This window comes from Ambystoma mexicanum, chromosome 5q (assembly GCF_040938575.1).
Source record: "Ambystoma mexicanum isolate Mex_15411 chromosome 5q, UKY_AmexF1_1, whole genome shotgun sequence".
NCBI lineage: Eukaryota > Metazoa > Chordata > Amphibia > Caudata > Ambystomatidae > Ambystoma > Ambystoma mexicanum.
Window position 1 is genome coordinate 1,332,640,448 of NC_090933.1, and position 19,902 is coordinate 1,332,660,349.

At 48.5% G+C, this 19,902-nt stretch overlaps 1 protein-coding gene across 2 annotated transcripts in view; it reads left to right on the forward strand.

Moving 5' to 3' along the window:
• Positions 1–1,910: 1,910 nt before the first annotated feature.
• The window catches only part of LOC138498083 (zinc finger protein 84-like), a 93,212-nt gene continuing 75,220 nt past the window's right edge, over positions 1,911–19,902 (forward strand). Inside the window, exons 1-3 of one of the 2 annotated variants that reach the window (XM_069621931.1) lie at positions 1,911–2,064; positions 2,512–2,572; positions 10,212–10,322. The gene's annotated coding sequence lies outside the window, so the exon portion shown is untranslated. The remainder of the gene's footprint in view (positions 2,065–2,511; positions 2,573–10,211; positions 10,323–19,902) is intronic. The other variant, XM_069621932.1, reaches the window with a different exon arrangement.

The window sequence follows — 19,902 nt, forward strand, 5'->3', positions numbered from 1 at the left end:
GGGTCTGCAAGCGTTAGGCCTTTCTGCAGATGTTGCTGGGATGGTCCAGAGGGCACATCGGTCCTCTACCCTTAATTCTTAAATCCGTTATTGGACCAATTTTCTGTCCTGGTGTTCTCCGAGGTGTGTTCAGGCTCTGGTCTGTGGGCTTCCTGACATTTTGCCTTTTCTCCAGGAGGGTGCTGAAAAAGGGTTGGCTGTTTCTGCTCTCCGTTCTCAGTGGGTGGCCATTCAGACCTTTTGTGTTTCCTGGTCTCCTCCAACTGGAGGGGAGGCTCTGGTTTCGAGGCTCTTGAAGGGGGTGGGCGAACTCTCGTTCTTTGGGCCCGGTTAGGGATCCTCCTTGGGACCTGCCCTTAAGGTCCTGGCTATGTTACAGAAGCCTCCCTTTGAACTGCTGGAGGATGTCGAGCTGAAGTGGTTGACTCTCAAGACTACCTTTGTTACTGCAATGTGAACCTTCCTTTGTATCTAAGGTCTCCTCTTGGTTCCATCGGTGCAGGAGGTTGTCCTTCCTGCCTTTTTCCCTGATCCGTCCTCTCCTGAGGTTGCTTTGCATTGCCTGGATGTCAAGATGGTCGTTCCGCACTGTCTTTCCTGGACCAAGTCCTTTCGTCTTTCTGACCATCTCTTGGTTACCTCTCGGGCGGGGGAATGTGGCCGCAGGGCTTCCAATACTACTATCAGCCTGTGGATTAAGTCCTTGATTCTCCTTGCCTATGATTTTTCTGGAATCTGCCCGGCGGGCCGGGGCCAGTGCACAAGGGGGGTGGGCCTCCTGGGCTAATTTGCGGGGGGTGCCCTTACTGGACATTTATTACCAGCTCAACGTTGAGGGGGCACCGTGCACTTCCTTTGGTGTGCGGTTCTGGGGGCTGTGTCTGATTTAGGAGGGGGCAGGGGACTTTGTCTTCCTGCTGTTTTTTCTTCCTTGAATAAATAGGTGTTGGGTTGCTTTTGCATTACCCTTGGTGTTTGTGTCTTTTGTGGTGTGCATGGGCATCCTTCCTGTTTTGCTATGGTATGACTCAAAGGTAAGTACTGAACAAGGAAGAGGGACGCAGAGGTAAAGACGAATTACTTTCTTTATTACTCCTAGTCTTACTCTTACTCATCCCAGTACGCACTACTCTTCCCGCCCGCCCATTGAGGAAGTTTGGATTTACTGCCTTGGATTAAGTAGGAGGTGTAATGTCCTATGTTTATGTCTATGGGGACAAGCGTTTAGCTTGCCCCATTTCACTATCTAGATCGGGTGCCAGCCGATCACGTAGTGTGGGCGGAGTTACTGCTAAATTGGCAGTTACAAGCCAGTGAATAAAGAAGCTACACCTTTAGCGCTGTGCATTATTTAGACTTCAACATGATTATTTTGAATACTGGTTCCCTGCACGCATGAATTTATCAGGAGGTTATACCAACTGGGGTAGGAGGGGCCAGAATGAGCTAGCTTGTAAAAAAGAGTTCCAGTGAGCAATGTCATACTCAAAGGTAAGTACTGAGACGAGGAAGAACACAACGAGGAGTAATGAAGATTACCGGTAAATAATCCGGGCATGCCTTTCCTTCTAGCATGCCCTGCCCTTCGGGATTCGTAATTTCTATTTTTGCGTATGCTACCCATGAGCATGCCTGCCCCACTGTGTTCTCATCCTGTCCTGCGCATTACACAGGTACACTGAGCATGTGCACTACCTTCCAAAATGTACGAAGCTCATCATTCTAATTCTACGCATGCTCGGGTGATCGGTGTCTCAGTGTCCCAACTGTTCATCACCGCTGCGTCGTAGGGTAATCACTGAGCATGCGCTGTGTGTGCCTGTGTTACTCGTGCCCGACTCGGTATCCTTTTACTGCGCATGCTCTGGATATTAGTGTCTCAGCAGTGCGCATGTCCGATCTTTAGTCTGCCCGATCTGCAGTCACTCACAGGGGTCCCTTATTGTCTCCCTGGGACCTCAAATACTGCCATTTAAAATGTGAAATACATCACAATATTATAAGAAATCATTGGGGAATAATTTGCTGTGGGTGAGAGACCGGCGACTATTCACCCCTGCTTTGGTGAGAAAGTGATCATCTTTTTTGGCCAATGAAGTATGGGGAGACAGGGTAGGAGTGTATATATATATATTTATTATGGAGTTACAACTAGTATTATTAAGTATTATTATTAAATAAGAAGGGGACATGAAATGGACGTCTTCTCTCCTTCTCTCCTCTTCCAACTGACATCCGAGCCAACGTTCCAGGCTTCTTCACCTCGCTCTCTTCCACGTGCGTCCCCTCGTGCGGATGCACAAGCTATGTACAGTGTACTAGGACACTACAGCCAAGTGTAAAGTTCTTCATAAACCTCCAGTTATTCCTGTCTTCTGTGTATGTGATGGAGGGTGCCTTCCTGGGCGGGGAGAGGGGAACGGCAGCTTCTTTTTGGAGGTTGCGAGTATATATGGTTATAGGATGTCTTGCATGTGTAGTATTTAATAACATATTGTCTTCCATTTCTAGATCTAAACAGAATATTGTGTCATCCTACTCTGCAAAGCGTAAGAAGCACAGGCACCAAAAGGTAAATAACTGCTGTAGTTTTTGTCTGCACAGGTTGTTCTATGCTTCTGAGATAGCTGGTCGCGCTCCCTGCGTTCCTGTACCCTTCATGTCCCCTTCTCTCCTGTCTCCATTCCTGCCTCTTCCTGAGACTGGTGTCCAGATCCAGGTTTAGCATCCAGGTCTGTGGCTCAGTGGACTAGTGCATTCTCTGGTAGGATCCATGGTTGTGTGATCTCATAGTCACTAGTTTGAATCCTGCAGGTCCACCCAGCCCTTCATCCATCCAAGATTGACAGAATGAGCCTCTGAGTTTTGGAACAATGAAAATCTGTTACCTTATGTCTAGGACATCAACATACATCAGTGTGTGTGTGGGGGAGTGGGATGCATTCTACAAATACACATATTATGTTATGTTAATCCTTTCCTCTGTGCCATCCTATTAAACACAATTGGTAATTCGCTCTTGGACCTCTATGGTGGTTCACAGTACACTGCTATAGGGGGTGGAGGACTGGAGTTCTACAAATGGATTAAATATGCACTTTGGTAGCTACAAGCAGTATTGGTTGTTCTCCTTCCAGATCACCTGGGGAGCAAGGGATTGAGGAGGGGCTGAATGAAACAGAACAACAGATCTGCACTTTGGTGGGTGACTACAGCATCTTGTCCATCTTGGTGGTGTTATGTGTATAGATATGAACGCGTGGGTGGTCTGGAGGGGTATTGAGAGCATGAGGTGGAAAGGATGGTGTGGGATGCTGACGTTTAAAACAATTATTTAGGTTTATTATTGGTTAAAAACTATTCACCCAGTTGCACCAACGACAATAGATAAAATAGTGTGGGAAAAAGAGGAAGCATTTCATTACATTACTATGAATAAACATGATTCCTAAAAGCACTGAGTTAAAAAAGAAACGCAAATTTCTCAAAACATTATATAAATAGCTTACATTGCTTTGAAATAATAAAAGAAAAAGGTACAAATACGTTTAATCTTTTTTTCATTCCATTATTATTAAAACTACTCCAGTAAATTGTAATCAAATCTTTAAAAACATATTTTCCCCTAACTATCGGCTGTGGAGTGCAGAAGTATGACAGACCCACACTCCCCTTGCCTGCCCACCCGCTAGAGGGGCACAACATGAGGTGATTTAAAAGGAAGCCCTTTTCTCATGCTTGTGAAGGAAGGTGAGTCAAGGACAGTGACATGCCTGCTTGCACCGGTTCATGACCAGTTAGCAAGTCAGGTGATCAGAATATTACAGGCTCCGGAAATCATCCGTATCCCTTATTTATTAACTTCTTGTGTCCAGTTATGGGAAATAAAGACCAAATGGCATTGTTAGGTGGTAGGGCCCCCTATTGGCTAGCACCCCATGCACATTTCTGATGAAGACCCACTTTGAAGCACTCTCCCACACATTGCCCTAGGAGGGAATCTCCAAGATGTGGCTCCATCAACTCGGCCTAGGTCTACATCATGTCCTCACAGCTCACACCCTGCAGATACTGTTGCTAACAGCAGCATGATTTGGCCATAACACCTCTCAAACTCTGCAAGATGTGCTATGTCAGGGATCTGCCCACCCTCGCTTCCTCCTCTTCCTGCTCCTCTACCACTCCTGGCCTGTCTGAGGCAGTCTCTCCTCCTCCTGTCACCTGTTCACCCCTGATGATGTTTCTAGACATGTCCGACCTATGAAAGTCTAATCGAAGCAGGTTCTCCCCTGCTCATCTAGAACTATCAAGGACCACATCGACACCCTTGCTCCAGCCTTGGCCGATTTCTGCAATCACTTCATTGCCACTGGCACTTTCCCCTGCCCCCTTAAGCTTTCTCTTGTGCACCCCATTCTAAAGAAGCCCTCGGCCGATCCTTCCTCTCCGGCTAACCATCGCCCGATCCCCATCACTCTGGGCAAACTCTTGGAAAAGCTGGCTATCTCCCAGCTTAACCTACATGCTGAATCTGTTGGTTGCCTCTATGACCACCAGTCTGGCTTCAGAGCTGCCAGAAGCACAGAAACTGTTCTCCTGAACACCTGTGAAGACTCGCTGTCCAATCTTGACTCTAATCTCCCTTCTGTCCTCATTCTCCTTGATCTGTCCTTTGCTTTTGACACAGTCAACCATGCCATCCTGCTCAATCGTCTCTGGGACAACCTTGATATTACTGATCAGGCCCTGGCCTGGTTGACCTCCTATCTCACCAACCGACCCTCTCGGGTCCAACTGGGGTTCTCTCTCTCTCTCTCTCTCTCTCTCTGTCTCTCTGTCTCTCTCTCTCTTTCTTTCTTTTTCTCTCTCTTTTTCTCTCTCTCTCTCTTTCATTTTCTCTCTCTTTTTCTCTCTCTCTCTCTTTCTCTCTCTCTCTTTTTGGCACCTCTTGCCCAATGCATCGCTACTTTCTGCTCCAATTTTTAATGTTATGCGGATGACACTCCTCTCTCTTTCAGGCTCCCCTCAGCCACCTCTGTTTCTTCTCTCATACCAGACTGTCTGGCCGCAATTCAGGAATGGTGTGCCGCCAGGGATCTCTGCCTTAATGCCAGTAAGACTGAGATCCTCTTCATTGGGACACCTGCTCCCTCCTTTCCACTCTCTCTGGCCGCCCACTCTGGGCCTTCTACCTGCTTCTTCCTGTGAGGTTAAGAACCTTGGTGTCATCTTCGACTCCACTCTCTGCTCTCTCCTCACATCTCTGACGTCTCTAAGAAGTCAAACTATCAGCTGCACCTCCTCAGATGTATTCTTCCTTTTCTCACTTTCCCCCAGATGCTCACTGTCTCCAGAGCTCTGGTCCTCTCTTTCTAAATCTTCCTGCCTCTACTCTTCGACCATTACAAAGTATCCAGAACAGGGCTGCGAGACTTGTCCTTGGCCTCAAGCCCAGGGATTGTATCTCTCCAGCTTTAAAATCTCTTTGCTTGCTCCCTGTTGCTGCAAGGATCAACTTCAATACCCTCTGCATTGTCCAAAAGGCTTTCTGGGTCGTGGGACTGCTCTACTTCCAAATATTTCTTCCAAAACAACTTCCTTCTCGAGCTCTCCGCTCATCCACCTCCAACTCTCTGAGGGGCAGACACTTCTCTAAGCAGAGAGTTGGGGGCAGATCTATCTCCTCTGCTGCGGCCTCCTTCTGGAACAGCCTCCCTGCCTCTCTCAAACTTGAGCGGAACCACATCCGGTTCCGGAACCAACTTCAGACCTTCTTTTTCGCTTCCGCTTTCTCTTCCTCTCCCCTGCTGGTGCACCTGACTGTTCCATGCAATTGTCACCTGGTCACCCCTGAACTCTGGCCCAGGCTCCTCCATGTCCAGTTGCCCTCGCACTGCTTCAGGGCTCCCCAGCACTTAAGGGTCTGTATCTGCAACTCTACAGTCCTTTCTGTCTACACTTATGAGCCACCTGCTCACTGCACTTGTACGTTAACTGCACTTCCCCCTTCCCAGGCACTTCTCCCCCTCCCTGCACTTGCGCGATCTGAATGACACAAGGCCTAGTAAGATTGTTATTTTGTCCTCCCTTGTTCCCCCTCCTTGTCTTATCGCGCCTATTTATTTATTTATTTTTTGTATTTGTAAAGCGCCTGCAACATTGAGGTGCTGTTTCAAGAAGATGGGCCTCATTACACAGAAGGCGGTAAGGGTTAACGGTCACTGGTAATGCTACCGGTGACCGTTAACCCTTACCGCCTTACTACGAGGTCCCTTTGTGGGACCCGACCTTAACGGCTGGTGTAGACCAGCCATTAAAGTAGGGACCCGCAAAGGGACCTTGGTGCTAATTACGGTACTGCAATTTGCGGTACGGTAATTAGCGCCTTCCCCATTCCCATTATGCCCTATGGGGCAAAAATGGGAATGGGGAAGGGCCATGGCGGCATGGGGAATTACTGCCCTGCCAACCTCGGAATGGGGTGGTAATTCCCCATTCCGCCATGGCGGGATCAGTAAATTACCGGCATGAACCATGGTGCTAATAGCACCATGGTTTAGCACCTACAGTGTAATGAGGCCCGATGTCTTAGTTGCGTGAACAAGAGGCATTGCAAATGTTACAGGGAGCAAGTGCATTGGAGAATACAGTCATATTCATATGATACATACAAGGGATGTCTTAGTTGTGTGAAGAGCCTCTGGGCCTCATTACACGGAAGGCGGTGAACCATGGCGCTATTAGCGGTTCATGCCGGTAAAATACCGGCACCGCCTTGGTGGAAAGGGGAATTACCGCCCCATTCCAAGGTTGGCGGGGCGGTAATTCCCCCTTCCACCATTGCCCTTCCCATTCCCATTTTTGCCCCATAGGGCTCTATGGGAATGGAGAAGGCGCTAATTACGATACCGCAAATTGCAGTACCGTATTTAGCTCCACTGGTCCCTTTGCGGGTTGGTTTTTAACGCCTGCAAAAAGCAAGCGTTAAATTCCCCAACCCGCAAAGGGACCTCATAGTAAGGCGGTAAGGATTTACTGGTACCAGTAAAATACCGGTACCGGTAAACCCTTACCGCCTACCGTGTAATGAGCCCCTCTGTCTTAAGGAGTACCGTTCTACATATATTATACATATAAGACCGCAGGTGTTTAGGAGCCTACACAAACAAGAGTGTTTGGATTGCTTTCCTGAATGCTGTGTGAAACTCGATGCTCCTGAGTGAGGGGGTAGAAGTTTTCAGTTGGTGGCCGCGTTGACTGGGAAACTTGCACCCCCTGCCCGTGCCCTGATGCTTTTGGGGATGGCCAAATGGTTAGTGTAGGCTGTTCTTGTGGGTCTGTCGGTGTGTGGAGGGTTGAATCTCTGAGCGAGGTAGAGGGGTGCTGCGTCATGGAGACATTTGTGAGTGATTGCCAGAGTCTTAAAAATAATACGCTCCTTGACGGGGAGCCAGTGAACAGATTTTCTAGTGGCCGAGATGTGGTCTCTTCTTGAGATGCCAGTGGAGGCTCTGAGGGCATTGTTTTGTACCGTTTGTAGTTTCCTGATGTTTCTCGCAGAGGTACCTAGCAGCAGTGTATTAAAATAGTCAAGTTGGGACCCAATTATTGCTCTGGAGATGGTGAGGCAGTTTTGTTGCTTCAGGAATGGTCTGGCTGCTGTGATTAGTTTTGAGAGATAGGCCGATGCTGAAGATATGGCGTTAACCTGCCTGACCATAGTGAGGTTCGAGTAGACTTCCAGAGTTTTTACTGCCTGCGATACAAGGATTTGAGGGTGTTGTTGATGCAGAAGGAGTTGTATTTTGCATCCAGTTTCTTGAGTGTTTCCGGTGAGCCAATGAAATGAGTAAGAGTTCTGTTTTTTGACTGTTGAGGCACAGCCAATTTTCGGCCATCCAGGTTTGGATAGTGACGTGGATAGAGTCAAGGGATTTCTGGTCAGCCTCATAGTCTCCTGTCAGGGGTGTGAGGACCTGAGTATCATCAGCATAATTAGTATATGTGATGCCTAGGGAGTCCAGATAATAAAATAGCGATCTCATGAAGGTTGCAAAGAGAGGGCGAGATACAAGATCCTTGTGGTACTCCGCATTTGATTAGTTCGGGCCTTGCACTGGCTTGGTCTGAGAAGACCTTCATTGCTCTTTCCTTGAGGAAGGATGAAATCCAGGCAGTGGTATCTGGCGAAAATGTGGCGGCTGTGGAGAGGTGGTGGCAAAGAGTATCATGGTGGTCAAGGTCAAAAGCCGCAGATAAGACGAGTAGCAGGAGGGCGGGTTTGCCTTTATTTTTTTTTAAGTCCAATAATGCTGTTTCCTTTCTGTGTTTTGGACGGAAGCCTAGTTGGTGATGAGTCTCCAAGTATGTCTGTAGTTTCCCGGGAGTTTAGGGTCCAGTGTAGGTTTTTTCGGCAGTGGATGCACCCAGGCTTCTTTGAGGCATGATGAGACACAGTTGGTTTTGAAGGAGGCGTTAATAAACGCTGTGATAAAAGGTGCCAGGGTGGGTGCACTGACTTTAATGAGCTGTGCTGGCCAGGATTCACCCTTACAGTTTGATGGCTTCATAGAGTTGAGGATTGCTAGTATGTCCTGTTCCTTCATCTCTTCAAATGAGAAGGCTGGGATTTCGCAAGCAGGATCCAGGTGTAGGTTGGATAGTTATGTTTTAGTGCATTTTGGTGACTGATGATTTTGTCTTGTAGGGTGTTCAGTTTGTCGAGCATGGCATCCTGAATCTTGTTACACCAGTCCTCGTCTTTGGTTAGGGAAGGCGGGATGGGGGCGGGAAAAACATGTCCGTAGCACATCTGCACTTCTTCAAAAAATCCATTTGAGATTGTCTATGGCCCTGTGAAATGACTAAAGAACCCAAGCACACTGTACTGTAAGGTACTCTGTGCACTTGTAACATGTTGCAGAAAAAGTATTAAAGGATTAAAGGAAACAAAGTCTCCCAGTACTGATTGTCTTTAAGGGCATGTCAGTTTCCCCATAACTAAGTGAGCAAAAAGCCCATTGGAGTGCAGCAGAAGGATGTACTTCACTGGCAATGTCAGACTATGGTGTTTAAACAGCAGCAAAAAGTTGGGGGGTTCACAACTGGAGAGAAAATTACACATGACATGGAAATCTTTCCTAACAATGGGCGGATGCAGGAATTGCAAAAGAAATGCGTTGCCAGACATTTACACACAGACACAACCCTGAGTCACAAAAGGTATGCCGCAAGGATCCAGGAAGGGATTTGCCACGCTCCAACTGGTGTAGCAGAATTATTGACCTTCTGAAGGGCAAGTCCTCTCTGAGGCCCTACTACTAACAGGGCTGATAAAATGCCAATTAATCACTAACTTTGATGGGTAGAGATTTGTTTCAGTTTGCCAGGGATGTGTCAGGGCCTTTCACCATTTTCAATTGAAATTATCCATGAGCCTCGAGAGGGTGTGGGGGCAAGCAGCTGCTCCATGTTGACAGTTTTATGACACTGCAACATGATCCTTTTAATTTGATTTGTGAAATTAATTGTGTGCCTTTCAATGCATACGCTATAGGCTGCCTTTGCTGGCACTATCAAGCCATCACCTCGCTCAGGCCTGAAGAAGTATCCAGCAACCTTCTTATGACCCTGTTGCATCCCTTCTGTCAACGAGTGACTTTTAGCTTTTTAGTGGGCATTTCGTTTGTCAGCTCCCCACTGGCTGCCTATCCATGATAAAGTCCAGATCTAGCGATACACACACTTAATATTGAGTTTTTACAAAAGATGCTGAATGTGTGTTGTTAATTCTGACAGAGTATGTTGTGGATGCGGGGGAGAACACGCAGCTCTGGCACTAAAAGCTGCTACTATGGAACAAGAAACAACTAGTGTCCCAATTAATGCACATTCCAGTCCTGTGTACACCAAAACTGTCTGGGAGAACTCAGTCAAGTTTCAAGCATGTTTCTATACAATTAGACAATCTATTCATTTATGGTTTGTTCTGACAAAAGTAGTGGTAGACCTTTGTTTACATAACGTCACTGATGTGATGTTCTCCTGCCCACATTGATGGGAAAACACGCCGGTTCTTAAAGCAGCCATTTTGACCACAGTGTGCAAAGGTAAAACCTGGTATTGTTTATTTGGAACTTATTACATACATGGAATAGCAATACCTATGGCTATACTCATGATACTGATCACTATATACCTCATATTTACAGAGTCAATTGAGCTGAATCCAGCCATTCACTAATTTGAGTTAAATTTACATCGACCACATCCAGATCCTCTAATTGACCTCTACATCCATGATTAGTTGAATCCTTCACCATGTGAGTATGTCTCACTGCTCTAGCATTGATATGTGTTTTTATATGCATGATTATATATTGTTAAGATTCTTTTCTGATTACAGTATGCATATATGTTTTCAGAATATCTATGGTGAATGCATATATGTTTTCAGAATATCTATGGTGAATAAGCACGGTTATAAAATGCCCATGAAGGGCCCCACTGCCTTCTACCTACTTGTGAAGTGGCTACCTCTATTATAAGGTAGGCATTACTCTAGTCAGACAACTCTATCCTACCAGTTTAAGTATACATTTTGTACATTGTACCATCCACATATTTTACAAAAGGTGGAGCAACATCCTTCTCCTTATGTTGAAACTCATTCAGAGTGCCTTTCCTTGGAAGAATTGACAAGTTTATTGAGTCGCAAGTAATGACCAAGGGGACGTTATATTGCGCTTATCCCACATCACAGTCGAAATTAACATACTTAAACTTAAAATATTGACTCTGCTAAAAGATCCTTGGACGTAAAGCATTTTTTTCCTCCTTGACCTTTTGGTAGGAGCTTGAAGATACATTGTCACTTTATTTAAGAAGTATTGCTCCTGATGAAGGCACTATGATCCCGAAACACATAGAGCGCATGATTTTTGTTCATCATTATTTACTACTTTTTGGATATCGCAAATTAAATTCTGCCTTTTGGATAATTGTCTAATTGTATATTTATTTTATTTCATTAACAAATCTTGCAGAAACTCGTAGGCATTGGGGTGCTGTTACAAACCAGTTACTTGCATAAGAGATAAACAGACAGGTGAGCAGTTTGAATTAGAACACAATGCAGCATGTCTTTAGTAGGGAAGGCAATTAGGCGAACAACCAGGTTTTGAGGTATTTCTGGAAATACTTAGTAAGAGGGTTCTGCGCTCAGATCGGGAGGAAGTGAATTCCTTTGTTTGGCTGCAATCGATGGGACGTTTGGACCTCTGGCTTTTGCACGTCTGACTTTGGATTGCAGAGGCGGTCATGGTAGGCTTTGATGACTGAGCGTTTCTGATTTTCTGAGAGTGGCGGGGGAGCACAGTGTTGGACAGGCATCTGTGAGTAAAGGGCATGCTTTTCAAAATTGCCTGTTCTTGGCTTGGCAGCCAGTGAGCTGCTTCCCTAGCGGCAGAGATGCGTTCCCATTTGGAAATGTTGAGAGCTGTTCGAGAGCGTTATTCTGAAAGATTTGGAGCTGTCGTACGTTTTGGAAGGAGGTCCCAGCAAATAGGACATTGCAGTAATCTAGCCGTGCCCAAATGAGTGCCTGTGGCTGTCAGTGGATAGAAAGGGTCTGGAAGCATTTATCAGTTTGGATGTGTAGGCAGCAGAGGAAGCAGTTGCACTCACTTGGTGGGTCACAGAGAGGATGGCATCTAGGTGTGTGCTCAGAGTGGACTGCAGCAAGTTTAGGCACTCTGAGAACATGAGCCACACTGCAGCATGCATGGGGAGAACATGACCCACACTGCAGCATGCATGGGGAGGAAGTCAACAGCACCCTCAGCACGGGGCCCTAGCAGGGGAACAAACAAGAACACGGTACCCCTCCCTGTATATACAGTACAGCAGCACTTCAAATCTGTGTGCACACGGGTCACTCACTCCCTGTGTACAGTCCGGGGACCATGCGTGAACACAGCACTCCTCCCTGTATATACAGGTTACAGCAGCACTTTGCATCTGTATGCACGCGGGTCACTCACTCCCTGTGTACAGTCCGGGGACCATGCGTGAACACAGCACCCCTCCCTGTATATACAGTGCACAGCAATCCTCCCTGTACATACAGTACACAGCAGCACTTCACACCTGTGCGCACGCGGGTCACTCACTCCCTGTGTACAGTCCAGGGACCATGCGTGAACACAGCACCCCTCCCTGTATATAAAGTGCGCAGCAGCACTTCACACCTGTGCGCACACGGGTCACTCACTCCCTGTGTACAGTCCGGGGACCATGCGTGAACACAGCACCCCTCCCTGTATATGCAGTACACGGCAGCACTTCACACCTGGGCGCACGCGGGTCACTCAGTCCCTGTGTACAGTCCGGGGACCATGCGTGAACACAGCACCCCTCCCTGTATATGCAGTACACGGCAGCACTTCTCACCTGGGTGCACGCGGGTCACTCAGTCCCTGTGTACAGTCCGGGGACCATGCGTGAACACAGCACCCCTCCCTGTATATGCAGTACACGGCAGCACTTCTCACCTGGGTGCACGCGGGTCACTCAGTCCCTGTGTACAGTCCGGGGACCATGCGTGAACACAGCACCCCTCCCTGTATATGCAGTACACGGCAGCACTTCACACCTGGGCGCACGCGGGTCACTCAGTCCCTGTGTAAAGTCGGGGGACCATGCGTGAACACAGCACCCCTCCCTGTATATGCAGTACACGGCAGCACTTCTCACCTGGGTGCACGCGGGTCACTCAGTCCCTGTGTACAGTCCGGGGACCATGCGTGAACACAGCACCCCTCCCTGTATATGCAGTACACGGCAGCACTTCACACCTGGGCGCACGCGGGTCACTCAGTCCCTGTGTAAAGTCGGGGGACCATGCGTGAACACAGCACCCGTCCCTGTATATGCAGTACACGGCAGCACTTCACACCTGGGCGCACGCGGGACACTCAGTCCCTGTGTACAGTCCGGGGACCATGCGTGAACACAGAACTCCAGCACCACTTCACATCTGTGTGCACATGCGTCACTCACTCCCTGTGTACAGTCCGGGGACCATGCGTGAACACAGCACCCCTCCCTGTATATGCAGTACACAGCAGAACTTCACACCTGTGCGCACACAGGTCACTCACTCCCTGTGTACAGTCCGGGGACCATGCGTGAACACGGCACCCCTCCCTGTATATGCAGTACACGGCAGCACTTCTCACCTGGGTGCACGCGGGTCACTCAGTCCCTGTGTACAGTCCGGGGACCATGCGTGAACACAGCACCCCTCCCTGTATATGCAGTACACGGCAGCACTTCACACCTGGGCGCACGCGGGTCACTCAGTCCCTGTGTAAAGTCGGGGGACCATGCGTGAACACAGCACCCGTCCCTGTATATGCAGTACACGGCAGCACTTCACACCTGGGCGCACGCGGGTCACTCAGTCCCTGTGTACAGTCCGGGGACCATGCGTGAACACAGAACTCCAGCACCACTTCACATCTGTGTGCACATGCGTCACTCACTCCCTGTGTACAGTCCGGGGACCATGCGTGAACACAGCACCCCTCCCTGTATATGCAGTACACAGCAGAACTTCACACCTGTGCGCACACAGGTCACTCACTCCCTGTGTACAGTCCGGGGACCATGAGTGAACACAGAACTCCAGCACCACTTCACATCTGTATGCACACAGGTCACTCACTCCCTGTGACACGGTGGCCTTCTGGAGAGTGAGAGGAAAGAGCAGAATTCACTCTTCCTACTGGACGGCATTCACACGTGATCTTTGGAGAAAGTAATTAGCTCTGTGTCCCTTCTCCTGGGCCCCCTGCGCCAGGATCCTATCCCATCCTCTGCACATGCGCACTGTAAGCCTAGATTGATAGCCAGGCTCGCTATAGAGATACTACTTTCTTGGACATGCGCACTGTAACCTTACGGATCTTCTGCACATGCGCAGTGTCTTCAGCTACTATCTAGGTCGCTTTCAGGCAGTTTATCTGCACATGCGCGGTGTAACCCTACGGATTACTGGCCAGGCTATCTATACAGAGAGCAATCATCGGTTTATCAGCACATGCGCGGTGCAACCCACATCCTACTAGCCAGGTTCATTTACTGCATCCACTCATCATCTTCCGAGAAAGTAATGCGCATTGTGTGCCTTCAGCCAGGCTACCTGCAGTAAACTGCTTCTCTGCACATGCGCACTGTAACTACTAAACAACACACTCACTGCAGAGACACGACCAGAACAATCTACTGGTCAGGCTCACTTCTAAAACACTGCTTCTCTGCACATGCGCACTGTGCTTCTATAACTACTTAACAGGCTCACTTCTAAAATAAAGCTTCTGTGCACATGCGCACTGTGCTTCTATAGCTACTTGTCAGGCTCACTATTAAAATAGCACTTCTGTTCACATGCGCACTGTGCTTCTATAGCTACTTGTCAGGCTCACTATTAAAATAGCACTTCTGTTCACATGCGCACTGTGCTTCTATAGCTACTTGTCAGGCTCACTATTAAAATAGCACTTCTGTTCACATGCGCACTGTGCTTCTATAGCTACTTGTCAGGCTCACTATTAAAATAGCACTTCTGTTCACATGCGCACTGTGCTTCTATAGCTACTTGTCAGGCTCACTATTAAAATAGCACTTCTGTTCACATGCGCACTGTGCTTCTACAGTTACTTGCCAGGCTCGCTGCAGACAGACGGCTTCTCTGCACATGCGCAGTATGAACTCTTACCCGCCCTGTATTTCAGGGCCATCAGATTGAAGACCCAGGGCCATCTTGTTTGCCTCGAGACCTCTTCTTCGGCTCTGGAGTTTTTCCCGCCTTTGCACCTCGTGGTGACATGAGAGAGGTGAGAGGTTTTTTATCCCGGACTGTAGCCTGGGTCCTTTAAAACGGAGGACGTGGCATTTGTCATGGCAATTGTACTAGCAGTGGGTTCGGAGGCAGTACTGAGAACTGGTGCAGGAGCCTTGCAATCATTAGGCACAGGAGCATTACAATCATTAGGTATGGCATTTGGCATGGCAATTGGGCTAGCAGTGGGCTCAGAGGCAGTACTGAGAACTGGTGCAGGAGCTTTGCAATCATTAGGTATGGCATTTGTCATGGCAATTGTGCTAGCAGTGGGCTCGCAGGCAGTACTGAGAACTGGTGCAGGAGCTTTGCAATCATTAGGTAGGCATTTGTCATGGCAATTGTGCTAGCAGTGGGCTCGCAGGCAGTACTGAGAACTGGTGCAGGAGCTTTGCAATCATTAGGTATGGCATTTGTCATGGCAATTGTGCTAGCAGTGGGATCGCAGGCAGTACTGAGAACTGGTGCAGGAGCTTTGCAATCATTAGGTAGGCATTTGTCATGGCAATTGTGCTAGCAGTGGGATCGCAGGCAGTACTGAGAACTGGTGCAGGAGCTTTGCAATCATTAGGTATGGCATTTGTCATGGCAATTGTGCTAGCAGTGGGATCGCAGGCAGTACTGAGAACTGGTGCAGGAGCTTTGCAATCATTAGGTATGGCATTTGTCATGGCAATTGTGCTAGCAGTGGGATCGCAGGCAGTACTGAGAACTGGTGCAGGAGCTTTGCAATCATTAGGTAGGCATTTGTCATGGCAATTGGGCTAGCAGTGGGCTCAGAGGCAGTACTGAGAACTGGTGCAGGAGCTTTGCAATCATTAGGTATGGCATTTGTCATGGCAATTGTGCTAGCAGTGGGCTCACAGGCAGTACTGAGAACTGGTGCAGGAGCTTTGCAATCATTAGGTAGGCATTTGTCATGGCAATTGTGCTAGCAGTGGGCTCGCAGGCAGTACTGAGAACTGGTGCAGGAGCTTTGCAATCATTAGGTATGGCATTTGTCATGGCAATTGTGCTAGCAGTGGGATCGCAGGCAGTACTGAGAACTGGTGCAGGAGCTTTGCAATCATTAGGTATGGCATTTGTCATGGCAATTGTGCTAGCAGTGGGATCGCAGGCAGTACTGAGAACTGGTGCAGGAGCTTTGCAATCATTAGGTATGGCATTTGTCATGGCAATTGTGCTAGCAGTGGGCTCGCAGGCAGTACTGAGAACTGGTGCAGGAGCTTTGCAATCATTAGGCATGGCATTTGTCATGGCAATTGTGCTAGCAGTGGGCTCGCAGGCAGTACTGAGAACTGGTGCAGGAGCCTTGCAATCATTAAGCACAGGAACATTCCAATCATTGGGAGGAGTTGTTGGGGGAGGGGGGGGAGTTAACAAAGTTGTGTTATGGGTAGGGTAGTAAAGAATGTTAACTATGTTAGAAGATTTGTACTATGACTAGTGCTGTTTGTGATATTATGCGGAACAATGCAAAAATGTGTGTGTGAAACAGATGCATATGTTCATTAGTTTTGTGCTCTTGATTTTATAAGAGAAATGCGGAAGTGAGGCAGCAGAGTGTAGCTGCAGACATTGGCAGACTGTGTCCTGGAACCCAAGTCTTTCTACTGCTACTATTGTGGAAGGTGGAGCCTGTTACCATTTAACACCTTTAAAAATCGATTGCGGTCGCGGAACGGACCACAGAGTGAGGCAACAGAGTGTAGCTGCAGACCATGGCAGACTGTGGTGGGCAGTGCGGCTTGGGCGTCTGCAAAAGGTGAAGAGGTGAAGGCTTTTCAATCAAGGATGACACGGTGTGTGTGCTTTGATTTTGATTCTGCTTCCTGGCTCGAATCTCGCTTTCCGCGAGTACCTTATGAGGTGTTAACTTATTATTGACATTAGCAACACTCAATCAGGGGCTTTGTCCCGTGTATTTAATTCTGTCTCACGACTATCTGCTTCAAGGTACTTTGCCTCTCGAACGGATTTTGACATTATCATTTGCTTTAGCTGATAGCCGCTGCAGCGTCTGTGATAGCAGCTGATAGCTGCTGCACCGTCTGTGTTCTGAGACGACACAGTGATACACATAGTCGGCTCGATTTGCATATCCTGAGAATAGTGCCCATTAGAGCTTCATGAGTCGGGTGGAGACTGCGAGTAACTTACCTCTGACCCACCCGATGGTTGTTGGGCTAGTTGCGGAATCACTGTGAAATTGCTCTCTTGCCGAGTAACCAGGCAAAGTCCTCTTCTGGGGCGGGGACTGCGAGCCGACTGCTCTCTGTGTTATCGGGTGGTTGCAGCACATTACTCTACTCTTCTGTGAACTCTGTGCAGTTTGGTTAAGTTTCTTTTCTCCTTGGGGGGGGGGTGGGGGGAGGAAAAAGGAAAGGAAGAGAAGAAGGGAAAGAGAAGAGAGCCAAGGGAAAAAAAGGGGGGGGGGGGAAAGAGAGACCTACCTTTTGATCTAATGAAGACCTATAATTTGAGAAGTGCATCAGCTGGCTTAGACCTCCGTACCCCCGAATTAGAGGATTGTGGCTCCAGTTCATCTATTATACCAAGAGTTAACAGATCTATTTTTAAATCTCTGCCTCGGAGTAAAACTATTATGCCTTTTTTTGGGAAGCAAAGCTTTTTCCCGGTTGATGGCCAAAATCCATCATGCTCGGATCTCCCGCAACTTTCTCTGTCAGTACAAAGAGAAGTGGAGGAGTCTACTCCAAAAGGGCCTCCTTATATCCATAATCTGCCTTTAAACAGCGATCATATTTTGACGGCCACCTCCATTAAAAAATACAATTTTTAACTACTTCCCTCAGGATCTCGGCCACATAAAGAACTGTGCTAGTGAGAAAAACACTAAAGGGAGTCATATGCCAGCTAAGTCGCCATCACAGGCTGTGACCTGTGGCAAATGGAGAATAGATCTCCCTGAGGAAGATTTGCTTAACTCAGACATTCTGCCGAATATGGATTTATCTTTTGAGCTGAATGCCATCTCTGCTCTCTTGGAGGTATCGAGAGTAGCCAAAGTCTTTCAGGAAAAAAGATCTGATAAAGAACTGACTGCTTTTGAGGAAGAAAAGAAGGAAACCTCCACCAGGATGGCCACCTCAATCCTCCATCTATGGGAGCCCCCAGCTTTGTCCTGGGTTCACTCGTAAAGGTCTGTGAAGACACGAAGACTGAAGCTCAAATAAATTCTGGTCACCTGTTGGAAATGATGAAAGACCGGGAAATGTATGATTCCTCCTTGGTTTCTCTAAAATCAGCTATAAATGACTTTATCAAAAAAACACGTATTGAATTGAGTCAACAAGCTATAACTCATGAGGTTCTCATGATCTGATTTTTCTTCAAGAAACATGGCTCTCCAAGCTTTTCAATATAGATGGTTTTTCATTTTACCACCAACTGTCCATGAGGGGGGAGGTTGGGCGCCCGATGGGTGGCTTATTTCTATTTTGTAGAAATAAGATCTTTTGGAGGTCAGCTGTGAAATCTTGGGGATCATCATAAGAGCTTTGCTGAAGAACATGAAAGGGGACAGGGGTTGGTTAATGGTAAATGTTTACTGGAGCCCTGCTCGGATCCCAATTATTCCCTTTGTGCAGAAATTGTGGCACTATTTGACTGTAAATACGACGCAATATCCAACATATATCCATATATTAATAATTGGAGATTTTAACTCAAACTGTTTAGTGGATAATATGTGTCATGTCACGCGGGAGACTGGGGTCTGCCGCTCCCATTTCCTCCTGGCGAGTCTACCCGCGCGTTCGCGTCTGGGGACTCGCCGGGAGGGGAGCAACGGATTACAGGGCCGGCGGCCTTCGGCGCATGCGCGGAGGTCCTCTCTCTCGGTTCCGCGCATGCGCCGTGGGGGCTTGCCTTCCAAGCCTCGTTCTGGGTTCGCCGGCGCCCGGAAACGGAACGGTTTGCGTTCCAGGCCTCTCGGGCGCCGGCGGCCCATAAAAGAGGCCGCTAGTCAAAGCTGCCCGCGTCTCAACGCGGTTTGCTTCGCTTTCCTCGTTGTTCTTGCCTCCAGCCTTACCTGTGGCCTGTCCTGGGCCTACCTGCCTCCAGCCTTACCTGTGGCCTGTCCTGGGCCTACCTGCCTCCAGCCTTACCTGTGGCCTGTCCTGGGCCTACCTGCCTCCAGCCTTACCTGTGGCCTGTCCTGGGCCTACCTGCCTCCAGCCTTACCTGTGGCCTGTCCTGGGCCTACCTGCCTCCAGCCTTACCTGTGGCCTGTCCTGGGCCTACCTGCCTCCAGCCTTACCTGTGGCCTGTCCTGGGCCTACCTGCCTCCGGCCTTACCTGTGGCCTGTCCTGGGCCTGCCTGCCTCCAGTCCTTACCTGTGGCCTGCCCTGGGCCAGCCTGACTCCAGTTCTTATCCGGGTCCTGTCCTGGGCCTGCCTGCCTTCAATCCTCACCTGGGTTCGGCCCTGGGCCAGCCAGCCTCCAGCTACTACCTAGGTTTTGCCCTGGGTCAGTCTTCCCTCAGCCCATTCCGGAGTTCTGTCCTGAGTCATCATTGTGTAGAGGGGACTTATCCCACACTAGCCTGCATTCCCCCTGTTCCATCTTGGGCACGTTCCTACAGTTCTCTAATTGGCCAGACAACTAGTTCCAACTGTCCTCACTCTTTCCTGTCTTGCCTGACTCCGAATCTCATCCTGTGTACCATTGGAACTATCTGCACCAGCCAAGCTCCTTTGCCTACTACGAATACCTTTCTGCTACACTGGTCTATCTATCAACTGTCGCTGCACTGAGGTTCTTGGAAGATTCATGGTCTGGACAACAAGCTCTACCTGGACTATGGTTCCCTCCATCTGAGCCTACATCCTCTTGTCACGCTTACCTGGGAGAGTGCCTTTGTGACATTGGGGGTTGGTCCATCCTTCACCCAGTTCCTCATTTGGGTGGTGGAGAGGCTGATTCCTCGTGCCGCTATCTCATCAGTTCCTGGACTCCAGACTGGCGACCTCTGCGA